The following is a 10,964-nucleotide window of genomic DNA, read 5'->3' as shown; positions in this document are numbered from 1 at the left end:
ATGAGTTTTAATTGAGTTTCGTTTCGAATTTAGATCATTTTAAATTTGGTATTTATTATTCAAGTTATTATGTGTTTTAATTGATTTAATTTGGGTTAAATAAATTTGTGTTATTGATTTTGTTTATGAAAAATAAATTAATTAAATAAAAAATTTTAATTTAGGTTAGATTACCAAGTCTAGTAAATGAATAAAAAGCTATAATGTATTATTCTGTAATTAATAATTATTCTTAATACAATTTAAAAATACTTATCCTTTTTCACTTGTAAAAAAAATTAATTCTATATAATAATTATTATTCATAAAAATCATACATGATAAAAGAATCCTTTTTTGTTTTGTTGAATTTTATTTGCAACTAGTTAGTTTAATTATAATAAAGGAATTATCTTTTAAGAAAACACAAATTAAAAAATCTCTAGATCTAATTAAATAAATAAATGATACAATAAATATTAAAAATTCCTTTTGAATTTTTAAATTATTATTTCGACACGTTTTTATTTATCAATTAAAATTAAAAGTTTCTTAACAAATTTTGATATTTTACATTGAACTGACCTCTTCACTTTTAATATTGACGATTAATTAAAAATGGGATGGTTCCTCGCAATGGTAAAAACAAAATTACAAAACCATAAATATTTGTATGGTTTTCACTCACGTTGCGTTGAGTTAATTATTTATATTTTTGTTAAATTATAGAGTAAATTTTAATATTACAATATGCTCAAAGTTCTTGTACTCTCATATATTTAGAATTTAATATCCATACTTTATTTTTGGAATTTTAGTCCTCTATTTTTCAAATTTAAAAATTAAGGTTCATTTGTAAACCCTATTAAAATTATTATTAAATTTATTGATGTGACATTTTAAAATTAAAAAAAAAAACTCACTTGATATCTGTAACAAAAAAATAACATTGTAATTGGCTCGAATTTAATTTAACGTGTTAACAATTTTTAAAATTTACATAAGCATTTAATCATAATAAAATATTTAGACTAACTAATGACATTGTAAAAGGTGAAGTACAAAATTATGTAAAATTAAAGTATAGAGATTAAATCTAAAATTTGAGTGAAATATAGGAATCAAAACTAAAATTTACCATAAAAATTAGAGGAATTAGAATTAAAATTTAACCATTAATAGTCATGTAAAAAAAAAATAGAAAGAGAAAACATTGGGCATTAGAGCTGATTTGAGTGAAATATACGAACCAAAACTGAAATTTAATCATAAAAATTGGGGTATTAGAATTAAAATTTAGTCATTATCTTCTTATATAAAAAAAAAAAAAGAAATTAGTGAAATATATAAATCAAAATTAAAATTTAACTATAAAAATTACAGGGATTAAAACTGAAATATAATCATTATCTTGCCATCTAGAAATAAGGAAAAACGTTGAACATGTGTCATGTAAGGAAGACCTTAGGTTATTCGTTTTATATATCGTTGTATAAATATTGTTGTTGCTGCGTTTCATGTCAAAACGCTGTTCGGGTTTGAAAAGCTTCTCTTTGTTTTTCTTTCATCAGTTTCGGTGATTGGATTTGCAAACATTACTTGTCGAAAAAAACCTATAATTATTTGGCAACAAGAGCGTGATTATGGGCCTAAACATGCGGATGATAATAATAAGCAAAATGCAATGTACAGATAAACATTATAGGAGTAATATGGGAAGAATTCACACATTGATATTAAATTAAAATGATTTTATATTTAATTTTTTATACAATTAATACTTAATCATTTAATTATCATGTATTATATTCTATTCATGTAGCTCATGCATAGATTTTTTAATTGATCGGGTCACCGGTATAAAGTGCACAAGTGGAATATATATAGAAGTACACTTTCTATTTTAACCTTACTGTATTGCTTCTATTAGATTTGATTAGAATAAGGTTTTTAAACCTATAAATAGACATAGTTGTCTTTCCTTTTGTATTATTCAAGTTCAATAGTTAGTGAATTTTTTTCTTCTCTGTGGTTTTTTCCTAAAGAGTTTCACGTAAAATTGTGTGTTCTATTTTTTTCTCTTTCTTTGCGATTCATTGTCATTATCGACGTTCGAATTTCATAATATACAATATATTAGATTGATAATAGAGATATCAAATTATTCTAAATTTTACATGTATGATAAGTAAAAATGTTGATAAATTTAACAGTTAAATTATTAAAATATTAATAGTATAAAAATTAAAAAATATATAAAATATGATAAGTAAATTCCTATAAAAACCCTTAAAGAAGGCGAAAGCGTGTAAGAAACCAAAAGGGATGATTAAAATCTTAAGCTGATAATTATTTAGTGAGTTGTATGTAAAAGAGGCAATTCAATTTTACACGTGACAAAACAAACTAGATTGTCTTGAAATATCTATATCTTGTCTGATAAGCAATAAATCTTAATTTAAACGAAATTTGAGATAAAGCTGGTTAAGCCTATGATTACATGAATTGATTAATACTAAAACTACTGATTTTGTCATTTATAGTTAAACATGGGTTTTGTCCACTCTATTAGATGTGACTAAAAATGCAAGATTTAGTTACCTGTTGTGCAATAACGAGAATTTAAATATCTAATTTGTATCTCATCTAACATTATTTCATCCAAACCTACCATTAATTAGCGTTCGAATCGCATCATCATTTTGTGCATTTTAGTACGGCAGCTTGGCCTTAATGAAGATTATGACACTCGAAAATAACGGAACACCCTTTGCCGTCGGATTAGCAAATTGGTCTCGAAGGGTGAACTGTGTTTGGAAGGAAATCTCCCTTATAAAAATCAAAATTAGTATGACAATTAAGTTTTACAGAACGAGGGAGGGAGATTATGGAGGTGTGTAGACGAAGAAAACTTACAGGTCAATTACAAAGTAACACTCTTAAGTTGAAATTATTGTTGGTTAAGCAAATTTATCACGAGTAAAAATGATGGAATCTGTGTCATAATTAATTTTTATTAATTAATTTAAATTAATTAAGAAATAATAATAAAATTTATATTATCATTAATTTAAGTGATAATTTAAGTGATTATTATAATTAATAAATAATAATTTAAATTTTATAAAAATCAAACAGTTAAATTCACCTAAACTCTTTTTCATAAACAAAAAAGGGGTTACCTAAGCCATGCTACATAGTTCAAAAACTTAGAAGAAACTCTGACAAATCCAAGAAGACTATTGAAGATTGTAACTCTTTTGAAATTATCAATAAAACTGACTTTAATTTTCAAGTCTAACTCTTGACTCAAAATTTGTGTGTTTAAGGTGATTCAAGTTTCAAACTGTATATGATACGATTGTGAAGAGCTTTATTAAGGATGTTTAAGTTATATTTGATAATTAAGAGAGAGATAAGAGTGATTGCTTAGTGTTTTTTAATAAGTGATTGAATTCTTTTGTCCCTCTTATTTGATGTTGGAGGGAAGTTGGCTTAGTGTGGATCCAAGTCATTAAACACTATTCTTAAGTGTAGACAACAATGGTGAGTGTCAAGTTCGAAATTGTTGGAGTCGGAGATGACTAGACAAAACAACGTCAAGCTTGGATGTGATGGATTGATGGTACTAAGATGTCTTCTTTATATATCTTATATATTGACTTAATAACACAATATTGTGAGTCTGAGACTAAGCTTTTGGCTAAATCGCGAGGTTAGTTCGTCGAATTCTATTCACATAGGCATAAAATATATAGGAATGTATTAGAATCTATTGTTTGGATATAAAACAATGGAATAAGTATCAATATTGAAATTTGCATATTAAATTTATTAAGTTTTCTAGTGTGATTGTTGAATGAAAAAGAGGATTCAGGGAGTGAAAAAGTGAACAGTAATAAAATGAAATTAGGATTAATTTTTATAATTTATTTTCAATTTCTTATAATTTATTGACTTTTCAAAAATTTCATTCACTTTACTCTAAAATTGGGTCTATAAAATAATAATTAATTTCTTTCAATTTTTATTTTTCTTACAAAACATCCATTTTTTTTTAATTTTTTTCCTTTTCAAAAAAAGAGAAAAGGTAAATTAGATAATTTGGATGTAGGTACGTGCTTAAACCCACACAATGGTTAAAGGCAAACGATTTGGTATTTAGTCCAAATACTCGGTTGCCAGTTCTTTTATTAAATTACATTTTAACATTTCTTTTCTACAACTTTGACCTAGAGGGTAGCACGGTTCAAACCAAAATGCTAAATTAATTTAATAAAATGGTATGCCATCTACTAAAAGGGATAAATAAATATTAAAAATAATATTAAAATAATGATTCAAATTTATTTATTTTTTATACATTTGATGTTTTCTTTATTTTCTTCATCTTTAAAATTTAAATTTAAATAAATATTAAAAACTATACACGAACTTTGATTTTATGTTGTAATTATACATGATTTTGAATTTTGATTTATATCATTAAATTTTGATTTGATTAAATTTTTAAAAATTACTAATAATATGATAAAATTAACATTATTTTTACGTCAATACTATTGCATAACAAAATATTTATATTAATCCAATATGAAAACAAAAATATGTTTTAGTTTGTTTTTTTAAATTTATACAATTAAATTCGAAATAAAAATTTTATGTATACATATGAACCACCAATCCAAGCTTTACTGTATCAAATTACACATGAAAACAAAGTTTATGTATAAATTGATATTTATCCCTAAATTCAATTTATTAATACTTTGAAGTTAATTTTGCTATATCATTGGCTGTAACATTTTAAAATAAAAAAAATAATTTAATAGTCATGTAATAAAAAAAGTAACATTAAAACAAACTTAAATTGAAGCGAAAAAAATTAACAGTATTAACAATTAAATCTTAAATTATTAAATTCAAAAAATAAAAATTAAATTATTTGAAGAAAAAAGAAGACTAAATTCTAAAATGACTTAAAAAGCATACTTTAAAACTAAAAGAACAATGGGTTAAAAGGGAATGAACACTGAAGAGTGAAGGTTGAGGATAATTTTGCTTTTAGTGGGTCCAACTGCCCCCAAAGACAATGACATTATCCATTGAATGGGTTCACTATACAAGAATAGAGAGGTGATGGTAGTGTTAGAAAAGCTTACCATTTTAAAGAAAGCTTTGATGGAAGGCCAAGCTTTTTTTAAAAGCACATATTTCCATTTCTTGCTATGCCCTGCCTTCACCATTCAGCTCAACTTTCAGCTCTTAACGCTAAAGCATGCTGTGTCTCATCATCCTATTGGGGCTCTAGATGGAACAGCTAGCACACAGTCCAATAAGCACTATCTTTTCCCAATTTTTTTGGGATAGTATATCCATTTCATAGTTTGAGTGTGTTCTTCCAATTAGGTACTCAGTTTGATTTGAGTTACATAAAAAGTATCTTAGCTTTAACGGCTTAATGACATTAAATTTTAAAACTGTTCATTCTGTTGGATGTGAGATGCCAAATCTTGAAAGTGGTATCAAGTAAACATAAGATGCAGAAGAGCAAAAAAGTACCGTCTAGGCAATGTGGATTCACAACACTGATTAGAAATGGTAAACATGCTGATATTTTACGGAAATCGACTAAATCATTTTGTTCTGAAAAGACGCTAAAATCTCTAAGAACCCTCGTACCGATCTAAAATTCGCAAGCTTCCGTCCACAGCAAAGATCCCCTTCCCAAATGTTCCAAAAAGCCTTGATTCGTTTACCTTTATATTTATCAAACCATGTTCAATATAGCTCCATGTTCCAATTTAGTTACTTAATTGAAAACAAAAAAGTTTGGATCCACGTTATTATTGGATCAAGTATAATGGTATATTAACTTCAAATTTCCGTTTGAGGAAAAAAGGGAAAGAGATAAAAGATGACGATTCATAGGTTTAGGAGCCATGGAGGAGAAGGAAAAGAGTATATAAAGCAGAGAGGAGGAAAGTTGGGGAAAAATATCCTCCTAAAGTCAAAGATAAGTATTTATATGCGAAAGGTGGTCATCTCTTTACCCTAAGTCTTCATATGTGACTTGCGCTTATATTATCATGGTTGACCATCTTTTTGTCTTGTTATTAGTAACATCTTGGATTAGTTTGCCTCAAATTTGTCCCCTTAGTCGATTAGTTTGGCTTGTGTCAATTGTAGGGACATTAAATTATCCAACAAATTTACAGGTTTGAACCCATGTACCCATGCCCATAGAGTTGGGAAATTGGTCTTCATGTAGAAAGTAACTAACATCAATTTTGGCCAATTTCATGATCACATATTCAAATTGTGCTCAACATACCAAATCTTAAAGACACAAAATGGAAAGAGTTGAAAGGTGGTGGTTTACACGCGTGGTGAGGTGCTAAGAGTCGTTAAAGGAGAAGAAGACGTATGTATAAAGCATGAGAGGTAGTGATTAGAGAATAATATCCCTCGAAAGGCCAAGTATAGATATTTATAAGCGAAGATGAATCATCTCTGCCTTTAGGTCTACACCACCTAATCTACACTTACTTGTAATGATTGATTACTTAAGAAGCATTATAACCTTCTAAATAAGTGAGAATATGATTAATATGGACCAAATAAAACCGCACGATATGATTCATGCAAAAGAAAAAAAGAATCTAACACTTATTAATGAAGTAAATCAAAGAGTTTCATGTATGTACATATTTGCAAGTCCTTTATTAATAAAAATTATGTATAAGCAAAGGACTAAATGTGAAGGTTGTGACTAGAGTACGGAATAAAGATGTTAAGGTGCGCTCTATCTAAAGTTCTTTCTGTTTTTCATGCTTTTCGTAGGTAATAGAGTACGAATTTCGTAGTAAGCATAACAATCATTTCGTCAAATCAATTCAAATGGGATTTAAATTAGAGCTTTCTCAAGGACAGATGGAATTATTGATGCATGGCATTGTCAAATTTGTCCCCTAGTAAACTTATCTTGTTTTCGGAGCTTGACTTGTTTGTGAAGGTGTGTTATACAACCTCTATGTCTAAAGTTTTAACCGCTTAACAAATAAGTTCCCAAGATAGATGGGTGGTAAACAAAACCGTAGCACAGATGCAATTTGCTGCACATCACTGGTCCTAGCCTACATCCAGTACAGGGTGTGGGTGCCTCTCTCAAGCCTTTTCTCTCTACACCACTGAATTGCATTTGCATAAATCAAAGTTAACACCTTATCTTTCACATTTGGATTTTCTTTATTTTATCAAATAATTATTTTTAAAATTTGAGAAAATAAGATCAAAATGCCTAAGATTGAATTTAAACCCCAATAAAATATGTGATTGGTGTGACAAGCAATGGTAATAATTTGTGAAAGAGTTTTGGTAATCTATAATAATACGGAAAGAAAGCTTGAAACCTGGAGATAAAATATTAGGATGTGCATCGGATTGATTCGATGTTAATATTTATACAAATTTGCCTTTTTAGTTCTTAGAGGCTTTTTTTTCAGTTTTAAAATTTGGGTTGGGTATTGTTAGGGCTTAGATTAATTGGGTTGGTTTGATATGAGTATTGGGTAGGGATAATGGTAATCAGAATATGAGTTTCTAGTAATGTAAATATATGGGAGGGTTATGAACAAAAAGCCATTGTATCTGCTAACCAAATAACCAAAAAGCTGACTTATTTAGGTGTAATCCTAGTTATGGGTGACCATGTTGAATTTATTCGAGTAGAATCGAATAAACAAATTTTGAGTCGAGTTAATGAATCCTATTGTTATATTAATGTTGCGTTTAAATGACTGATTATTTAACTAGTAGATGAAGTACAAGATTATTTAACTATATAAACAATATAATGGTTTTGTCTTTTAACTTAGAAAAGATAACATTTATAAAACGGGTAAGTTTTGTTTTTTTATTTAGATTTTCGGATAACTCAAATGTGTAATTCATATTCGAGTTAAAATTGAAAATTTTAATTTTTTATTTAAGTTGATCCAAATAACTTGATTAATTTGAATAATTTATACTACTCAATTCCAAAATTTAAATTTAAAAAATTCCGAATTGAATAATTTTGTTCACCCTTCTAGCTAGTGGGTGGCAAGTATTTCTTTGTTGGCAGTTGTATCGGCAATGGGCTAGTAAGGCAATGCAGGGTTGGACCGAAATCCTAGCAACCGTAACGTGAGTTAAGGGTTTAAGACTTAAAGTTTATTCAATAGGGCCCAAAAATTACTTACTTTACAGATACAGATAGCAGTAATATATCATCAGCTGAAAGATGGCGAGATGATCTTTGAGCGCGGCTGTGCTAAGCTTTTCCGTAATTGAAGCAAGAACCAGCAAGCCCAAACTGCGATTACAAACTTCTGTGGGGAAAACATGGCGGGAGCAGCTGAACCACAAAAACGCCAGAGCGGGAGACCGTTCCCACCATCGGGAGAGGTCCGCCTCCTCCTCCTCGCCCTCGCTTTGAACCTGTTGATCGCGAAAAGGTACCCCCTTCCCTGTTTTTCTGTTCATGTACCCCCTATATATTTGAAATTCTAGGGTTTCAAGGCTTTTAATCTACGTATTCTTGAATAGAATCGCTAATCTGTAATGTTGCTAGGGTTTCTATAGAGGAACTTAGTTGTCTTTTAATGCTTAGATTCTCTTTTTAGGGTTTCAAAGCCTATCCTTTGGGTTATGATTTTCTTTTTCTTTTTCTTCTGTAATGCAGACTTGTCCTCTATTGCTTCGCGTTTTCACTAAGGTAATGTTCATTTCTCAGAGCTCTGACCTCATTTTTCCTATTTAATATGAGTGTTTTTTTTTGATGCGTCGCAGATGATTTTGAACTCTCCATCACTTTAGTTGTGCTTGAGCATAGAAACTCATTGTGGTAGTTCCTTTTCCATGTTTAGGGATATTTAAATTTTTACTTAGGAATCAAAATCACATTTACAAGTACTGATGCCAGAATTGAATGATTGGTAACTTGTAGTATCAATAGATTTAAGCATAAATTTATTCCCTTTATATTTTCCAATAGCTAAACACTTTAAAGTTCATACGCCATTAGAGAACCTTGGTCTTTGGGTAAGATGAATAAGTCCCTGTGAGCAAAACGTTAGTTCGCAGTCAATTTGTCCATACTCTTTTAAGTGGTACTGTTATGGTGAAAGTTTGCAGTGTCCAACAGTTAGCATCTGTTAATTGTTGTTAGGATACTTTCAAGAAAAGACAATAATTCGTAGAAGTGGAATATTAGTCTTTTTCCTGTTTCTTATACATGGAGAAGTTCTTCAAGCTTTTTACAATTTGTTGTTAAATCCGCAGATTGGTGGTCATCATTCTAAAGAAGATTTTGCAGTGAGAGGCAAGGAACCCAAGGATGAGGTTCAGATTTATACATGGAAGGATGCTACGCTTCGTGAGTTGACTGATCTGGTATGTTAATAGTTTAATGTAGTTTGTTCAATTGTCAGTACTGTTTTGAACTTTACTGGTACAAACATTCTACTTCTTTTTACAGTGAAAGGGTAGCTCCAGCAGCAAGGAGAAGAGATGCAAGGCTTCCTTTGCATTTGTATATCCTGACAAGAATGGACGTTTTGTGGTGAGAGAGGTTAGATTTTTTTTCTCTTGCCTGCAAATTTCATCCTTGTGTATTCCATATAATTCGAAAACTGAGTTCAGTATGTTGTTGTTCTATGATGACTTATTGAGATTAACTTTTACTATGGCTTTAATCCTTGTGAGGCTGATAGTCCCGCGGGGTTGGGGGGACCTTGTGAGGCTAAATCGTCACGTTGTAAACACATTAGGATGATATGTATCATTATGTAGTAAGTTATGAACTTATGATGATAAATGGAATTTCCACATAGATAAGACACCTTTATGCTGTATATTAATGCAGTATTATGTAGCTGATACATGAATTGTTCCTATGAGAAAGTTTCACGATTAATGATGTAAGTTATCCTTGTCAGGTGGGAAAGACCTTTCTTACAGTAATGTGAGGCGATAGATGAACAGCAAAACCTTTGGGTGAAACTTAGCTTTGAGGTAGCTGGATCTCCGTGAAACAGCATTGTTTAGTCTCTTACATCTGCTCAAGCTTGCATTGATCTTTTGTTGACATATGCAGATTGGAGATTACTTGGATGTGGCTATTATGTCACGAGCTTTCTTCTGGCCGATAAGTGACTTGGATCGGGAGGTGCTGCAATGCATTTCCCATGAGTTTATCCTACTATGTAAGGAAATCATCAAGAAGATGCAATAGTGTGATTGAAAACTTTGTAGAATGTTTTGAAGGTAGTGATCCTTGTAGGAACCTTCAATGGTCCCTTGACTTGTTAATCCTTTGTAAGATGGATCTAGTAATGAGCTGAAGATTTTTGGGTAGCATTTTTAACCGTATGGAAACTTCAGTGCAACTTAACGGTGGCCTTGAGATTGTTTAAAATTGGCTTCAGTTGTCCAACTTAACCCCAATTTCATGGATAGTAATAATGTTTTATCAATACCTAATTGACATGAGTTTAAACCGGGGTGATATTATATCAAAAGCATTAATAAAATCTTATTATTTTATATTCATTATTTAAAATATATTTTAAAATTACAATCGGATTCATGAAGCTGTAGAATTATTACTTAAATTAAAGGTTTAAGTCACAATTTGACACTTGAATACACCACATTTTTTTTCATTTCAATACCAAATTTTTTTTATCCCATTTCGGTGTATTGAATTATCATTTCATCTCAATTATCCCAATAAGAATTTGCCAATTCGAATATTTTTATTGACAACTTTAGGTCAACGGAGATGAAAAATGATGATTAGAAGGTACTAAATGAGATAATGTTTTTATTAAATAAAAAAATAATATAAATTTAAAGCTAAAATATAATGTAATTAATAAATTCACTCACTTGAAAATAAAAACAATTCAAACAAAACTAAAAAATAAAAAGATGAAGTGAAA

General features: G+C 29.5%; 1 pseudogene; it reads left to right on the top strand.

Annotated features, from left to right (window-relative positions):
* The first annotated feature begins 8,349 nt into the window (after positions 1 to 8,349).
* On the top strand, positions 8,350 to 9,451 carry LOC121223694 (histone deacetylase complex subunit SAP18-like; annotated as a pseudogene).
* Positions 9,452 to 10,964: the final 1,513 nt, after the last annotated feature.

The sequence above is a fragment of the Gossypium hirsutum genome, chromosome D11, assembly GCF_007990345.1.
Source record: "Gossypium hirsutum isolate 1008001.06 chromosome D11, Gossypium_hirsutum_v2.1, whole genome shotgun sequence".
NCBI classification, from domain to species: Eukaryota; Viridiplantae; Streptophyta; class Magnoliopsida; order Malvales; family Malvaceae; genus Gossypium; species Gossypium hirsutum.
Note: the sequence above shows the minus strand (reverse complement) of the source record. Positions and strands in the feature narration are given on the sequence as shown.